The 14,849-nt window shown below is 35.2% G+C and overlaps 1 protein-coding gene across 3 annotated transcripts in view; it reads left to right on the top strand.

The window, feature by feature from the left end:
* grik4 (glutamate receptor, ionotropic, kainate 4) overlaps nt 1–14,849 on the top strand; it is a 163,496-nt gene that overhangs the window by 45,613 nt on the left and 103,034 nt on the right. For all 3 annotated transcript variants that reach the window (XM_077722800.1, XM_077722801.1, XM_077722802.1), the window contains one exon: nt 7,707–7,826. The gene's annotated coding sequence lies outside the window, so the exon portion shown is untranslated. The remainder of the gene's footprint in view (nt 1–7,706; nt 7,827–14,849) is intronic.

The following is a 14,849-nucleotide window of genomic DNA, read 5'->3' as shown; positions in this document are numbered from 1 at the left end:
AAAATCATTTTGGAACATCTAAAATTATACAAAAAAAAAAATTAAAATGAACATTGCATTAGATCTATAAAAAACTGAATATTCAGGGTTTTTTTAATCCAATTCTTTTAATCCATTTATAAAAAAAAAATCTAAATATTATATCTAAAATGGTCCGGCCCACCCGAGTTTGACACCCTTCCCATAAACCATAATTTGGTCTAACCCTTTAAATGCCTTATTTGTGTAAAAAAATGTAAGTCCACAGTCCCTTTTATGCTTCCTTGTATATTTTCAAGCTGCTCATTCTCCATGTGAGATCTTTTTTATTAAAAGGCCAAGCCTTGTAGGTCTCTCCATCATCTTGATTGTTAATATAATTGTCATAAAAATTAGCCTCCCCACAGTGAGATCAGCACTTTCTTTTAGCTTGACTGGACTTAATGGCGCTACCCTCTGCTCACAGCAGCTAATTAGATTGTTTAAAAAAAAATAATGATGATATGAATACAGTTTTGCCATCTGGGATTTGAGCATCAACTACTGGAAATTGTGCTTTTTTAGATTAACCTGGGATTACAATATGGCGGAACATTTGTGATGTATGACAATGCAGTTTACCGCAAATTGCTTTTAGCCTTGAAAGATTGAATGATCAGGCTTCATTGATATGGCTGCCAACATTTATATTTGATAGGATAATAAACGGGGCAGTAAAATGTAAAGCGGGGGAAAGGATCAAAGAAGCTAGTCATGACAGAGAGGAAATAATGAGAGGACCAACCTGAGGTGGAAGGATTGAATTCCTCTTAGTCAACCTCATTACTCATGTTGCTACTGATAAGGTCACAAATATATGAAGTATGCATTTGGATATGAATAAAATAATGTGTGCTTATCATCAGATGTTACAATTATTTGGTTAAGAGGTCTATGTGCGTTTTGTTTTTTTGGTTTAATGGCCGCAGGTTGAGATCAATGTCATAAAATGGAATGTTCATAAGTCAATTTTTAAATGAGATGCTTTCATTAAAAAGGGTTTTGATGAATGGTGTAGAGCTCATTTGAAACTCTTGTTTCATGGCTTCATTCCAGACTGGGGATTGTGTTTAGTATGCCGGCCCCAGCTCTGGAGACAATCCAGAGACTGAGGCTTAACTATGGGAAGGAGTTTTATAGCTCGTCTCTGGTGTACTTGTTCTCAAATGTAGCTTCTACGATAGCAAACTGTGTGTTTGGGTGGGGGGAAAATCTTTGTTTTTCTGTTTTGGAAAAGCATTATTTGAATGCCAGAATCAAGCCCAGACCTCGTGGCTACTCACAGGCCATTAATTTAGGACATGGGTGTCAAAGTGGTGGCCCGGGGGCCAAATTTGGCCCGCCGCATCATTTTTTGTGGCCCGGGAAAGTCAATCATGAGTGCTGACTTTCTGTTTTAGGTTCAAATTAAAATGAATGAGGATAGATGTATATTAAGTTTCCTGATTTTCTCCATTTTAAATCAATAATTGTCTTTTTTAACTCATTTTTTCTGGGTTTTTAGTTCAAAAATCATTTTGTAAAATCTAAAAATAACCAAAAAATCCTGGTCTTTAATCCAGTTCTTTTAATCCATTTATAAAAAAACAAAATCTAAATATTAAATTAATTGTAATTTTTTACTTAATATTTTTCAGTTTTTAGTTAAAAAATCATTCAATAAAATCTAAAAATATCTAAAAAAGCTCTAAATAAACATTGTTTGCATCTATAAAAAATTGAATATTCAGGGATTTTAATCCCCATCTTTTAATCCATTTATATAAAAAAAATCTAAATATTATATCTAAAATGATCCACATGAAATCAAGTTGACGTTAAAGCAGCCCGCCAACCAACCCGAGTCTGACATGATGGACATTCACCTTTAGAAGGAATTCAAACATCTAAACGCTGCCTTAATGCAGCTCCCGATGATTACCCGTCATCATTAATGACTTCGATTTTAACCAATGTAGAAGCATTTTCTTTTTTTTAAAAGATTTTTCTTACTCAGGCATGTTTTATTCATAGCGGTCAGATGGGTTATCTTCCCTCAGGCTCCATCTAGATCGCAGACTGACCTTCAGCCATGAAATATTGGAATCGTGGGGTTACAGGAGAGGAATGAAAGCCAATTCCTGGTGGAAATTAGACATTACCATGTAGGACATGTATGAAGGGACACGTCGATACGCAAAAGGACAAAAAGGCACCGGCCTCCATGTTGCAAAAAATAATTTCTCTGTCCTTTCAATTGACTTATACTGTCAATTCCACTATAAGTAGTCTACCACGTTTTATTTTCATCACAAAGACTACCGTAAACTCTTCATTAGAGACTTTTTATTCCGCCACTTATCACAAACCGTCAGAATTTATGGTAATTGCCGTATTTAAGATGAAAACAAAAACAATAGTCGGCACACTTAGCAAAAAAATACTACTTGATAAGTAGTCTTCTTTCGCATGGTGATTATTACCATGTTTTTTTAAGGCCAATATGCATTTTAATGCCATTTATTTGTCTGTTCCATATCTGAAACAGTGTAAAAAGAACAGGCGCTGTGGGTATATGCTTTGTTTTACAACATGCTGGTACACATGATGATGTGGATGATGAGAAGAAGCCTCTCAGGGGGTGCCGGATGTTTAAATGGCAACCTTTTGGAAGTGTTGACTCGGGCAAAATGCCATTGCGCTCCATTGACACTCAATGAAGTTGTTGCTTTTTAACACAAAAGCCAGAGGGAGAGATCACAGTCAAATCATAATTACCAATATAAAATGCTAAGCCTGCTCATTTTATGCTCTATAGAAGGGACCATAAAGTTCATATCATTTTTTTTAAACAGAGAGTTACTGTAATATCAAGCTGACTGTATGTTTTGTTTATGTAGCATTTGATGACGTTGCTGTTTAATCTTATTCGCTTTAAAATTGGACTAGGAAATATAATGTAATGCATGATTCACATATATGTGGGTGGTGTTATTGTTTTGCTTGCTAATGCAATACTCGTGAGTGTAATAAATTAAAAAGAAATAGGTCAATTAATGTTTTGAATGGTTCAGAATTAAAAGCCACTTAGTATAATTCAATCTAAAATTAATTGTTTAAAATAGTCACTTAAAGATAAATAAAAACTGTTTCTTATATTAGATGATTTTTTTAAATTAGATTTTTATGTATTTGCTATTTTGGAAGGGTGACTTTTTACTTATTTGCAAAGATTTTTTGAAAATATATTTTTTTAAGTGAAAGGTGATAGTGCATTTGTTCTTGTAGTTTTTTGTTAGGACGATTGTGTTTTTGTGTCGTGAGTCATATCCACTAAACCACTTGGCCAACCTGATAGTTTAGGGTGGAAGTGCCAAAGTCCAATGTTTCATGAATAATGTACGCAAGTCATGGCAGGCTGCTACATCAAGCGCTCTTTTTCTGGCTCGATCAGATTTTGTTCCTTGCGATGAAACGTTGTAAAATAAAAATCAGCCTACGAGCAGAAGAGTGCATGTTCATAAAACTCCCACGTCATGTGGAAACATGGCTTTTTGAAGTACAACTTCAATTGGACGCATTGTGATTTTAAAAATATATGTTTTGATTTTTTTCCCCTACCTAGTACGGAGCCCTGAGATTAGCCATCCGTCATTCACCCTGGTGTTGCACACCGTGAACAACATTGATTCAAAGTTGGCAGTCAGTGTTGAGGTTTAGGCATATTTTATTCATGTTCTGATCCGCTTATCCTTACATAGGTCATGGGAGGGGGTGCTGGAGCATAACCCAGGTAATTTAGGAACCAGGTGGAGCATAATGAGGCAAAAAGAACAACCAATCATAGGCGTAATTTTGAGTGTTCAACCAGACTAGCATAGTAGACATGTTTTGGGATGTGGGAAGAAACTGGAGTACCCGGAGGAAACCCACACAAGCCCTATTAGAACATGCAAACTTCACACAGTGAAGACCAGTCTGGGTTCGAACCCATTACCACAAAACTGTGAGGCTGAGGTGCTAACCACATGTCCACTGGGTCGCTCTACTTATTGATTTATTTATTTATTTTATGCTTCCTGGAGTATGATTTTAAAATTAGAATGTGCTTTAAGGAAAAGATTTTTTGGGCAGAAATCTATCTCTTGTTGTACCTCGTGTAATGGTGTCAAAGTGGCGGCCCGGGGGCCAAATTCTGGCCCGGGAAAGTCAATCATGAGTGCCGACTTTCAGTTTAAGGATCAAATTAAAATGCTAGATATAGATGTATATTAAATTTCCTGATTTTCCCCCCTTTTAAATCAATAATTATAATTTTTAATCAATTTTTTTCTGTGTTTTTAGTTCAAAAATCATTTTGTAAAATCTAAAAACATATTTAAAAAATGCTACAAATATTTTAAATCACTAAAAAAACTGAATATTTATAGCTTTAAATCCAGTTCTTTTAATCCATTTATTAAAAAAGAAATCTAAATATCATATCTAAAATGCTCCTGCCCACATAAAACCAAGTTGACATTAATACAACCCACGAACCAACCCGAGTCTGACACCCTTGCATTAATACATTCACTTCATGCATGGGCATGTTGTTATGAAGGTCATAGGTCACAAAAAAGAGCAACACATATGATTCAGGTCACAGAAATGTAAACACGCTTACATCCACAAAGTACAGAAATCTGATTTGTTGTAAAAGAGATGGCAGCAGGATCAACGGATGCAATGTTGCTACACTCACCTCCTCATGCCGGAATGCCTCCTGGGAAATCCAGGAAGCCTGTCCGCTATAATGAGTGTGGACCACCATGCAAACGTACCATGTTCGACATTGGGGGGGTTTGTGGAGGGGCTTTGCCCTGCAACAGGTTGAAAGTGAGGCCTCAAGGGAGGAACCTGACCTAAGAGTGGACTCCAATCAAGGTCTATCTAATGGTGTGGGAATATACTCCAAATACTGGTTCACCTCTGACAAGTATTCTGTTGTTTTTTGTTTTTTTTTTGACCTGTGGTCTGTTTATGTAACTGCGTCTGGGGTGAATTCAACAAGTTGAAAAGCCAATAGAACATTTTCAAGACCGGTAATACAGAGTGAAAGCTTTAGATAATATTTTCAATGATAGTGTGACATCTGTGCTTTTTGCAAAAACATCTTTTTTTGGGAAAAACACGTTCTTGTGGATGTTTTCGTGCCACCGGAGCTCCGCTTAATAGACAGTTTGTGCAGCAGATGTTTATTTGATAAGAAGAAAATATCCAAAATAGATTATTTCAAGATTTGGAGAAAAGAAAGTTATGTTAAAATTGCTAAGAACTGTGAATTTAATCCCTAAGTGCAGTAGGACATCTATTAAACCAACCCTTCACTAAAGCCTACCACTGGTGTCAAAGTGACGGCCCGCGGGCCAAATCTGGCCCGCCACATCATTTTGTGCGGCCCGAATAAGTAAATCATGAGTGCCAACTTTCTGTTATAGGATCAAATTAAAATACTAGATATAGATGTATATTATATTTCTTGATTTCCCCCCTTTTAAATCAATAATTGCACATTTTTAATCATTTTTTTCTGATTTTAGGTCAAAAATCATCTTACAAAATCTAAAAATATATCAAAATATTTTCTGTTTTCCACTTTAATATGGAACATAATAAAAATGGTTTCTTTTTTAAATGAAAACCAATTATCAATTTTTCTGTGTTTTTAGGTCAAAATCATCTTAGAAAATCTAAAAATATATAAAAATATTTACTGTTTTCCACTTTAATATGCAACGTAGTATAAAATGTTTCTTTTTGAGATGAAGACCAATTATTAAATACATGATTTTCTCCTAATTAGAAAAAAGGTTAAAATAATCTATAAAAAATGAATATTTAGAGTTTTTAATCCAGTTCCTTTAATCCAATTATAAAAAAAATATCTAAATATTATATCTAAAATTGTCTGGCCCACATGAAATCGAGTTGACGTTAATACGGCCCGCAATCGAACCCGAGTTTGACACCCTTGGCCTTAACCAGCAACTAGAGAAGCAGTCCACATTGATTGGACGTAGTCGGTTATCTTCTTCATTGCTTCTTTAAGATCTTGTCGACTCACTCGCTTACGAAAAACATCCTCCAAAGCTTCTACTGGAGTCTTTTGCTCTAATCACTAAGAGCAATCTATTTGAAGGTTTTCACGACGTCCTCTTTTGGACAATTAAGCATATACAATACGCTTAAGTGATCATTTTCAAGCACAATCAAAAGTATCTTAGCCATCAGGTAATTAGAAATTGGGCTGAAAACGTTTACCGAGTCTACGTAATGAAGTAGAAAGCAATAGAGTGATATTATAATTAGATTTAAAGAGATGTGGTGTCCTCCAGACGGCTTCTAAAATATAACCTTTTTTCTGACAAGTTTTACAAGGAAGGCAAGATTAGAAATGATAGGCAGTCTGCAAGTATTTTTTTTCAAAATTGTACTCGTATTGACGTCTTTTGCACAAAGTTGTTGACAGTCTTATTTTGGTGACTAATATGTTTTTGGCATTTTGGGTATTTTGAAATATTTCGAGTCTCAGTTCGCTTTCCTTAGAGCACAGGTGTCAAAGTGGCGGCCCGGGGGCCAAATATGGCCCGCCGAATACATTTGTGGGGACCGGGAAAGTAAATATTGAGTGCCGACTTTCTGTTTTAGGATCAAATTAAAATGAAGAGTATAGATGTATATTAAATTTCCTGATTTACCCCCTTTTAAATCAATCATTGTCATTTTTTAATCATTTTTTTATGTTTTTTAGTTCAAAAATAATTTTGTAAAATCTAAAAATATATTTTAAAAAGTCTAAAATAAACATTGTTTTAGATCTATAAAAAAACGGAATATTCAGGGATTTTAATCCAGTTCTTTTAATCCATTAAAAATATATTTTAAAAAGCTCAAATAACAATGTTTTAGATCTATAAAAAACTGAATATTCATGGCTTTTAATCCAGTTCTTTTAATCCATTTATAAAAAAAATCTAAATATCATATCTAAAATGATCCAGTGCCTTAGAGAAAGTCCTTCTACATCTTTTAAACCAATATACTACTTTTACCTAAACAATTTTTAAAAAACAACATAAATCATCTTGTTTTTTTGTGGTTTAGACCAAGAATGACGAGTAAGCGCATTCTATATTATAACATAAATGTCAGTTTTAGTCTAAGTTACATGGTTGTTTTAGTTGGGGTGGGCTGGACTGTCCATGTTTTTTTTTTCTGGCCAATTGGCTTGCGTCTTGATATCTCATTAGCGACGTTCGCCGTCTGTACTTGGCAGAGCTTCCGATCATGTCAGAATTGCCGATAATTGTGATATGCGTAGTGAGCAACATTGCCAACATTCATTTCTTTCACCATCAAAACACCCTGGCGGAAATACCCCTATATAAGCCACATTTTCTTTCAAAAAAAAACTATCCTTTATACTTCTTTTGACAGTATAAACTCCAGATATTATATTTCAAATCATCCTATTTGAGTCTTTTATCCTCCTTGTCTTTGTACCATCAAATGCAAATATCATAGCAAAGACTTAAAAGCCAAGTAGCTACATTATATTTTTACATTTTTTTTGGAAGAACTGACACCGTTTCACCCAACCAGAAATACAACAGACGTAGTTTCTTTTTATCTACAGTTGCTCTTCAATTTATTTATTTCTTTTGCAGCGCAACAATGTCGAACAAAGGGCTTGGCGTTCCTGTGATTTCCCCTGACGACGCCTCCTCCTCCTCCACGCCGATGCTACGCTACGGTACCCCTGGTGGCGAAGGACTCTGGTAGTCAAAGTAAGTTCAACACTTAAGAGAAACCCAAAAGATTTGTTCGTACGTACACCGTAAAGCCAGATTGAGGTGTAAAAGTTAGCCTTGTAAAAGATACTATCTGGCAAGAAGCAGGGCAATTGTAAAGGTGAGGATTGGAGGTTTTTTTTACACTTTGCTACTATTCAGTACAGACAGTAGGTTAAAGATTAAATCAGCAATGGGAATTGTTCTCAATTCAATGTACAGGTGAACTTTGGCTGTACTTTGACGCCGTCTTGCTATGTTTTACAGAGCAGTGTAAGCGTTCATTTTTTGGTCGGAGTTTGTGTACCTGAAGGGTTGTTGGTCTCGGGGCGGCCTGTGATTGAGTCTTGATCAATTTTGGGTGGTCAGGATAGGCTGAAGCACCCTGTGAATCTTTTTCTTCATAAGCAAAATAGCATAATAAATGACTCTCATTGACAAAATGATGTGGCGGGCCAGATTTGGCCCCCGAGCCGCCACTTTGACACCAGTGGAATAAACCATGTAGAAATCTTTCTAGACTACTTAAAGCATACCTTAGTCAACTTTACGTTTTACCCGTATTTTATACGTTTGTAGATCATTTCAAATTGTGTACGCTGTATAACAACTTTTGTATGGAATTTTTTCAAGTACATTTTTTGTAAAACCCTTCTCCTTTTACCCATTTCGCCCTAAATTGTCGCCCAACCAAACAAAAAAGAAGAGCCTTACCAGTCCACAGCGAGAAAAAGATTGGTGTATACAACTATAAATACTGTCAGTGAAGTCTGGCTTTATTTGGTAAAGACTCTGAGAACAGAAGCAAAGTAGAACCGATCAATAGTAGCTAAAAGAGTCGGTGTTTAGCGCTTTTTCTGTTTGCGCGCATGTGAAAGTGTGTAAGCTAAAGCATGGCCTTTTGCCCTGGCTTTGATGTGTCCCTTCCGTGGAGATTTCTGACAAACAGGCCATAGCCAAGTCCAAGTCCAAGCGAGGCAAAGCGAAGCGAAGGCAGGGGTAGTTAAGCCCAGCTGAGCCCGGCTGAGCTGTGTGGGTGCCACCTACTCGCTGCTGCACTTTTCTTTGCTTCTTCCAGCTACACTTTCACACCTCTCTAAGGCTTTTTGACGGTTGAAAGCTCACCCCATCACTGACTGTATCCCCCACTATTACAACCAAACAGTCGACTATTTAAAGCTAACTCGGGTTGGTTAACATCAATTCCATTTTATGTGGGCTGGACCATTTTAGATATAATATTTAGATATTTTTTTAAAATTTCTAAACTGGATAAAAATCCCTAAATATTCAGTTTTTTAAAGATATGAAACAATGTTTATTTTAGCTTTTTTATATATCTTTTTTTAGATTTTACAAAATGATTTTTGAACTAAAAACTGAAAAAATGATTAAAAATGACAATTATTGATTTAAAAGAGGGATAATATCTAGATTTTTTAATTTAAAAAAAATTGGATTAAAAGAACTGGATAAAAAAAACCTAAATCGTCCATCTTAATAGATTTAAGACTATTTATTTGAGCTTTATTTTCTTAGTAATGGAAAATGTCTTTTAATCATGTTTTTTTTAAAGTGGAAAACGGAAAATATTTGTATATTTATTTTCAATGATTCTTCTTAAAAAGGGGAAATCAGGAAATGTAATGTACATCTATAATCATTTGAATTTTATCCTAAAACAGAAAGTTGGCACTCATGATTTACTTTCCCGGGCCACGCAAAGTAATGCGGTGGGCCAGATTTGGCCCCTGGGCCGCCACTTTGACACCTGTGATTTAAAGAGTATAAAACTACAATTTTCAACAAGTCCGCCAGACAGACCTAAATTTAGTGAACTTTCCTAGCACGGCTTCCTTCTCTGAATTTATCGGTGGCCCGCAATTGATGAATGGCGCAAAGATAAAAATGGCCGATAAATGCGGAATAATCCAGTCATGCGGCCAAGGCCAAACACAGTTTGGCTCCTTTGCGTGTAATCATCGTACAAGCTGGATAACCTTCAGATTGTTTTGTTTTTCTTGCCGTCTGCGTGATAAATTTATAATATACAACTCTCCTCTAAAATAAAGCGTCTCAGTGGGTTTGGACTGATTTACAAGTTTGGGTCAAACAGAGTGCCAGAACAAAAAATGGTTGCCAGCATTAAATGTTAAAATTGCGGAGAAATGCTGACCGTCTTATAATGTAAATTTAACGCCGATACCCATGCCAAATATGTTTTTTAATCATAGAATAGTCCTGCCTAATTTCATTGGATTTTCCATGTATAGACTCCATTTTCAATGCATAGTGTTACTTGTAAAGTATTTTAAATATACTAGACAGGTCTTATTATTAGTAATTTAGTGGAAGATATCTAACGGGAATACTGAGATGATCAAAACTACTTATTGGCATTAATAGATAGATGTATATTGTGGTAGTGATAATCCTAATGACCATACTTCGCTTTTTTTTACTATCACAGTAATGTCTGGTCTACATTATATGCAATATTCGAGGGATGACTGTATTTGTTTGCATCGGAGGTTATCTTAAATAGTCAGTAGAGCACACAGTGTCAAAGTGGCGGCTTGGGGGCCAAATCTGGACCGCTGCGTCATTTTGTGCGGCCCGGGAAAGTCAATCATGAGTGCCGATTTTCTGTTTTAGGATCAAATTAAAATGAAGAGTGTAGATGTATGTGTAGATGGACATCCCCGCTTTGTTCTCTTCTCTCTGAAACACCTTTTTAGGGAATATTTTTAGGGATCAGAATTACGCTTCCTTACCATATTTGAAAAACATGTATGCTGGCTTCGGTACTGACTTTAAATTGGCTGAAGGTGTGAAAGCGATTGTGGTCTTTCTCCATGTCAGTCCTGTAATTGACAGGAGATCAGTTCAAGGTGTGCTCTCCTCTTTCTCTCCTTCTCCTTCTCTTTCTCTTTTTCACCTCGCCACAACTGGGATTGCGTCCAGCTAGCCGTGACCCTGAAAGAGATAATTGGTAGTGAAAATAGCTGGATGAATTGGATTTCTCCAAGAGCTCTAAAGAGAGGTTGCCAGTCACCCTTTGGGAGACGTTTAGGATCCAGTAAAAAAAAAAAAAAAAAAAATCCAAGTGGCTACTGCTTATAAATCTATTAGTGAGTCAGTTAGTTAAAGAAAATGAGATTTCAGGGCTTGAATTTGTTTCCAGATTGGTAAAAAATCTAACTGTTTTACAAGGTTTTAGTTTATAAACCACTTACTGTATTTTCACGACTATAAGGCGCACTTAAACGTCTTAAATTTTCTCCAAAATAGACCGTGCGCCTTATAATCCAGTGCGCCTTATATATGGGAAAAAAAACAGAAAACCAAAAGCGAAAAACCACCACTGTCGGATATTAAAAAAACACAAACGCCTGAAGTGATACAATACTGTTAAATATGTAGATGCCATCTTTGTTTACAACATCTTCCATCATATAGCTCCTCCCCCACTGCAAGTTTTTATACAAAAAAACCTCAAAACATCAACAATGGCTGGCTCTAGAGGTGACTGTAAAGTAGTGAGTGCTTCATACCTGGAAGTCAATAGCAATTACCGTATTTTCACCACTATAAGACGCACTTAAAAGTCTTAAATTTACTCAAAAATAGACACAATACAGTGCGCCTTATATATGGAAAAAATGTCATTCATTGAGGGTGCGCCCTATAGTCGTGAAAATACGGTATTTTGCCCAAAAGCAGCTCATTAAAAGGATGCATGGTACAGAAAATGAATGAATGAATGAACAATTTTATTTTTAGAGCTCTATTCAACAAAATATGTTAATATTTAATGCTTTATATACTCATAGAACTGAAAAAAATTGTTTTTCCATCGTGTCAAAGACCTCTACTGCGCTGCATAATAGTGAATAAATTGAGCCGTTTTGATTGGCTTAGTTGTAATTTGCAATTAATTTTCTCTTCTTCCACTTTCCTGTTTTCTTCACTTCCAGTAAAAAATCTCTAATTTAATTTTGCATCATTCAGTAAAATGATCAAACCACATTTTCTAATTCTCAGACTTATCGGAATCTTTTCATTTCCAATTTAACGTCCGAAACAAAAAAATCCCTTTTAGTCTTTGGCCATCATTATTTTCACAGAGAGGTTATTAGGGTGTAATTTATTGTGAAAATCCTTTGTGTGTTTGTGTGTATAGTTTTTGTAGTGTATATTGCTTGGTGGCAACTTCACCAACTTCTTAATTTGTCATATTTCCGTTCATTATTGTAACAGTTCACATAGTGTCCCGCAAAGTACGCTTATCGGGTGGGGGGTCTCGTTAATCAAGCCCCCGGGGCAAAACATTGTGTTATCATGTCACCGCCTGACATATCTGGCTTTTAATGACATCCAGCGCTTTAATTCTTTTTTTAAATCAAAGCACACGGCATATTGTGTTGTTTTCTAGAAAATGATGATTTGTTACACGGTAGACATTTATAGCAAGGTATACTTTCATTATTTACGTGGAAACCTTGTTATTATAAACATTACTGCTGTATAGCCAGTGCAACTCGTTAATGTCTTGATATTTCTATGATAACGAGCCTTGGCGTATTTATTGATTGTTGATATGATGCTATGGAGAACTTTTTGGTATTCGAACACGTGCTGCTTATTATTCTCTGCTTGTTATTATACTCCGAGGAATGGTAACGTATTTGTTAACATAGTATTTAATTATTTAGCTTGAATACTAAAGTCATGATAACGATTCACCTTCAGGATTTAAGTTAATTCAAATGAACAAAAAAACTGCAAAACAGTGAGTTATCAAATCACTGTCATTAATGAGTTTTTTAACATTTTAACACCGAAATATGAATCTAAAATGATTTTTATGTCATATTTTGTGCTAGTTTGACTTCCCCTACTTGTCAGTTGAATGAAAACATCAATGTTGTTATTTTTTGACCACCCACGCCATGGGAAATGAGCCGACTGACTCTTAATTGACCCTTCTTGCTTCAATATCCTCAATATTCTCACTCGTTGGAATATTAAACTAACAGACGTTGCCAAAATATGTCAAATTCAATATTTTTCTTCCATCTTTCCATTAATTTCCACTAAATACTCGGTTCTGTGTGCGAATTTGACAAGCGTGTCGCAACAAATCGAACTGTAATTGCATCATCTATAATCCTTATAAAGCATGATTTATGAGTGTTTGTGTGTGTGTGTGTGTGTGTGTGTATGTTAATATTCTCTCGCTACGTTTGTCCAAACCGTACAACGTAGAAAGTTGAAATTTCCTTTATAGATAAGTGATGTCATTTCTTTACCTTTTCCAAGTGTTGAAAATCAATATTTTATTTGGTAAACAACCATTTTTTAAAAAGAAAGTTTTTATAATAGCGCAATATTGGTCTTTTGGTCCTAACTTGTTTACAATATGACTTAGCTTGAATGTGTATGGTAAGGAAAAGCAGTAGGTGATAAAAATAAGATAGTTTTAAGTAGTTTTTTTCGTATTTAGGTGATCCTCACTCTCCACAGTCGACAATTGATTCTGCCTCATTTAATTTTGAGCATTATTTCTGACATATTTCCCCATTAAGAGTTATTCAAGAGTTGACGATGGCAGTTGCTTAGCAACACCTTTTTGAATCCCACTCGTCTTAATCACAAAACTGTTTATTGGCACCATGACCGAATTTCAACCTATGTCACAGCATTTACATATTTATTGAAAACATTTGTTTCTGTCTGCTAGCTGAAGAAAATTTCTGCAGCTATGTCTTTTTTTACAGTGCTTGATACCATTTTTTTTAAATATTTAAAGTGTTTTTCTTTGAATTTGAGGTTGCTAACCAAGTTATAAGGTGTCATTGTGAAATGTTGTAATCTTTCGGAGAAGTGTGTGTATGAGCAACATGTTACGATGTTGATTCATTGGCAGCGGAGGAAGAATTTGAACGGGAGGATTAAACCAGCAAGGAGCAGATAGCAAGAAGCTTAAGAAAGGTTCTTTGAGTTTTTTTCAGGCTAGCTTTGTGTCAAAGACCAGGTTATATGAGAGAAAAAGTGAAAAATGGAAGGGTTGGCATGATTCAAAACAAATAAGTGCATGATTTTTATTGGCTATTGGAAAATTGCTATACACATTCAAATCCATAGGTTTGATCATTCATTAGTTTAACACACTAATTTTCATTTAAGTTAGAATACATCTCATGGGTAGAAGAAATAATCCTTTGAAAGACGTGAATTCGTGAAAAACTTGCAAACTCGTGCAGTATCTGATGCTAAAAAGTCAAAGAATTGGTAAGTGCATACGTAGGATTACAACAAGTCTTCCATCTTGCTTTATAGGATTACCTTGCTTGATCCTGCTTCGCATTACCACCGCCCCGAATTAAGTCAGGAGGTCGTTATTCTTTGATGAACGGAAGTTAAAGCTAATCCCAGTTAGCCCAGCATTTTTCATGGATATCCTCACTTGGATACACAATGGCGTCAATTAAGGAAAGATGTGGATTTGACATAGAGTTGAATTTGTTGTAAGAAAAACTGGAATTTGACCAGTAAATAGAATATAATATATTCATTTTTTTGCAGGTCATTCTAACAATATAATAGAGAAAATTTATTTGAATATACAAAGAGTTAAAGAAAAATCCAACGACTCAACTTTGATTACCGTATTTTCACGACTATAAGGCGCACCACATTATAAGGCGCACTCTCAATGAATGACATTTTTCCATATATAAGGCACACTGTATTATAAGGCGCACTGTCTATTTTGGAGAAAATTTAAGACTTTTAAGTGCGCCTTATAGTCCTGAAAATACGGTAATTTCTAAATAGCATGAAGCACTATGATAATATATTATTAACCATAAATATCAATGATAAGATATAATATGCAGCTTCCAACTGCACATTATGCATTACCTTCTGTCATTTTGAAGAAAAGAATAGTAAAATATGTCATTATATCGCCAATTTATGACTTTTATATCTTAAAACTAACGTTTTTTGGCTATT

Source organism: Stigmatopora nigra, chromosome 8 (assembly GCF_051989575.1).
Source record: "Stigmatopora nigra isolate UIUO_SnigA chromosome 8, RoL_Snig_1.1, whole genome shotgun sequence".
Taxonomy (NCBI): Eukaryota; Metazoa; Chordata; class Actinopteri; order Syngnathiformes; family Syngnathidae; genus Stigmatopora; species Stigmatopora nigra.
This window is presented reverse-complemented; position numbering and strand designations above follow the sequence as displayed.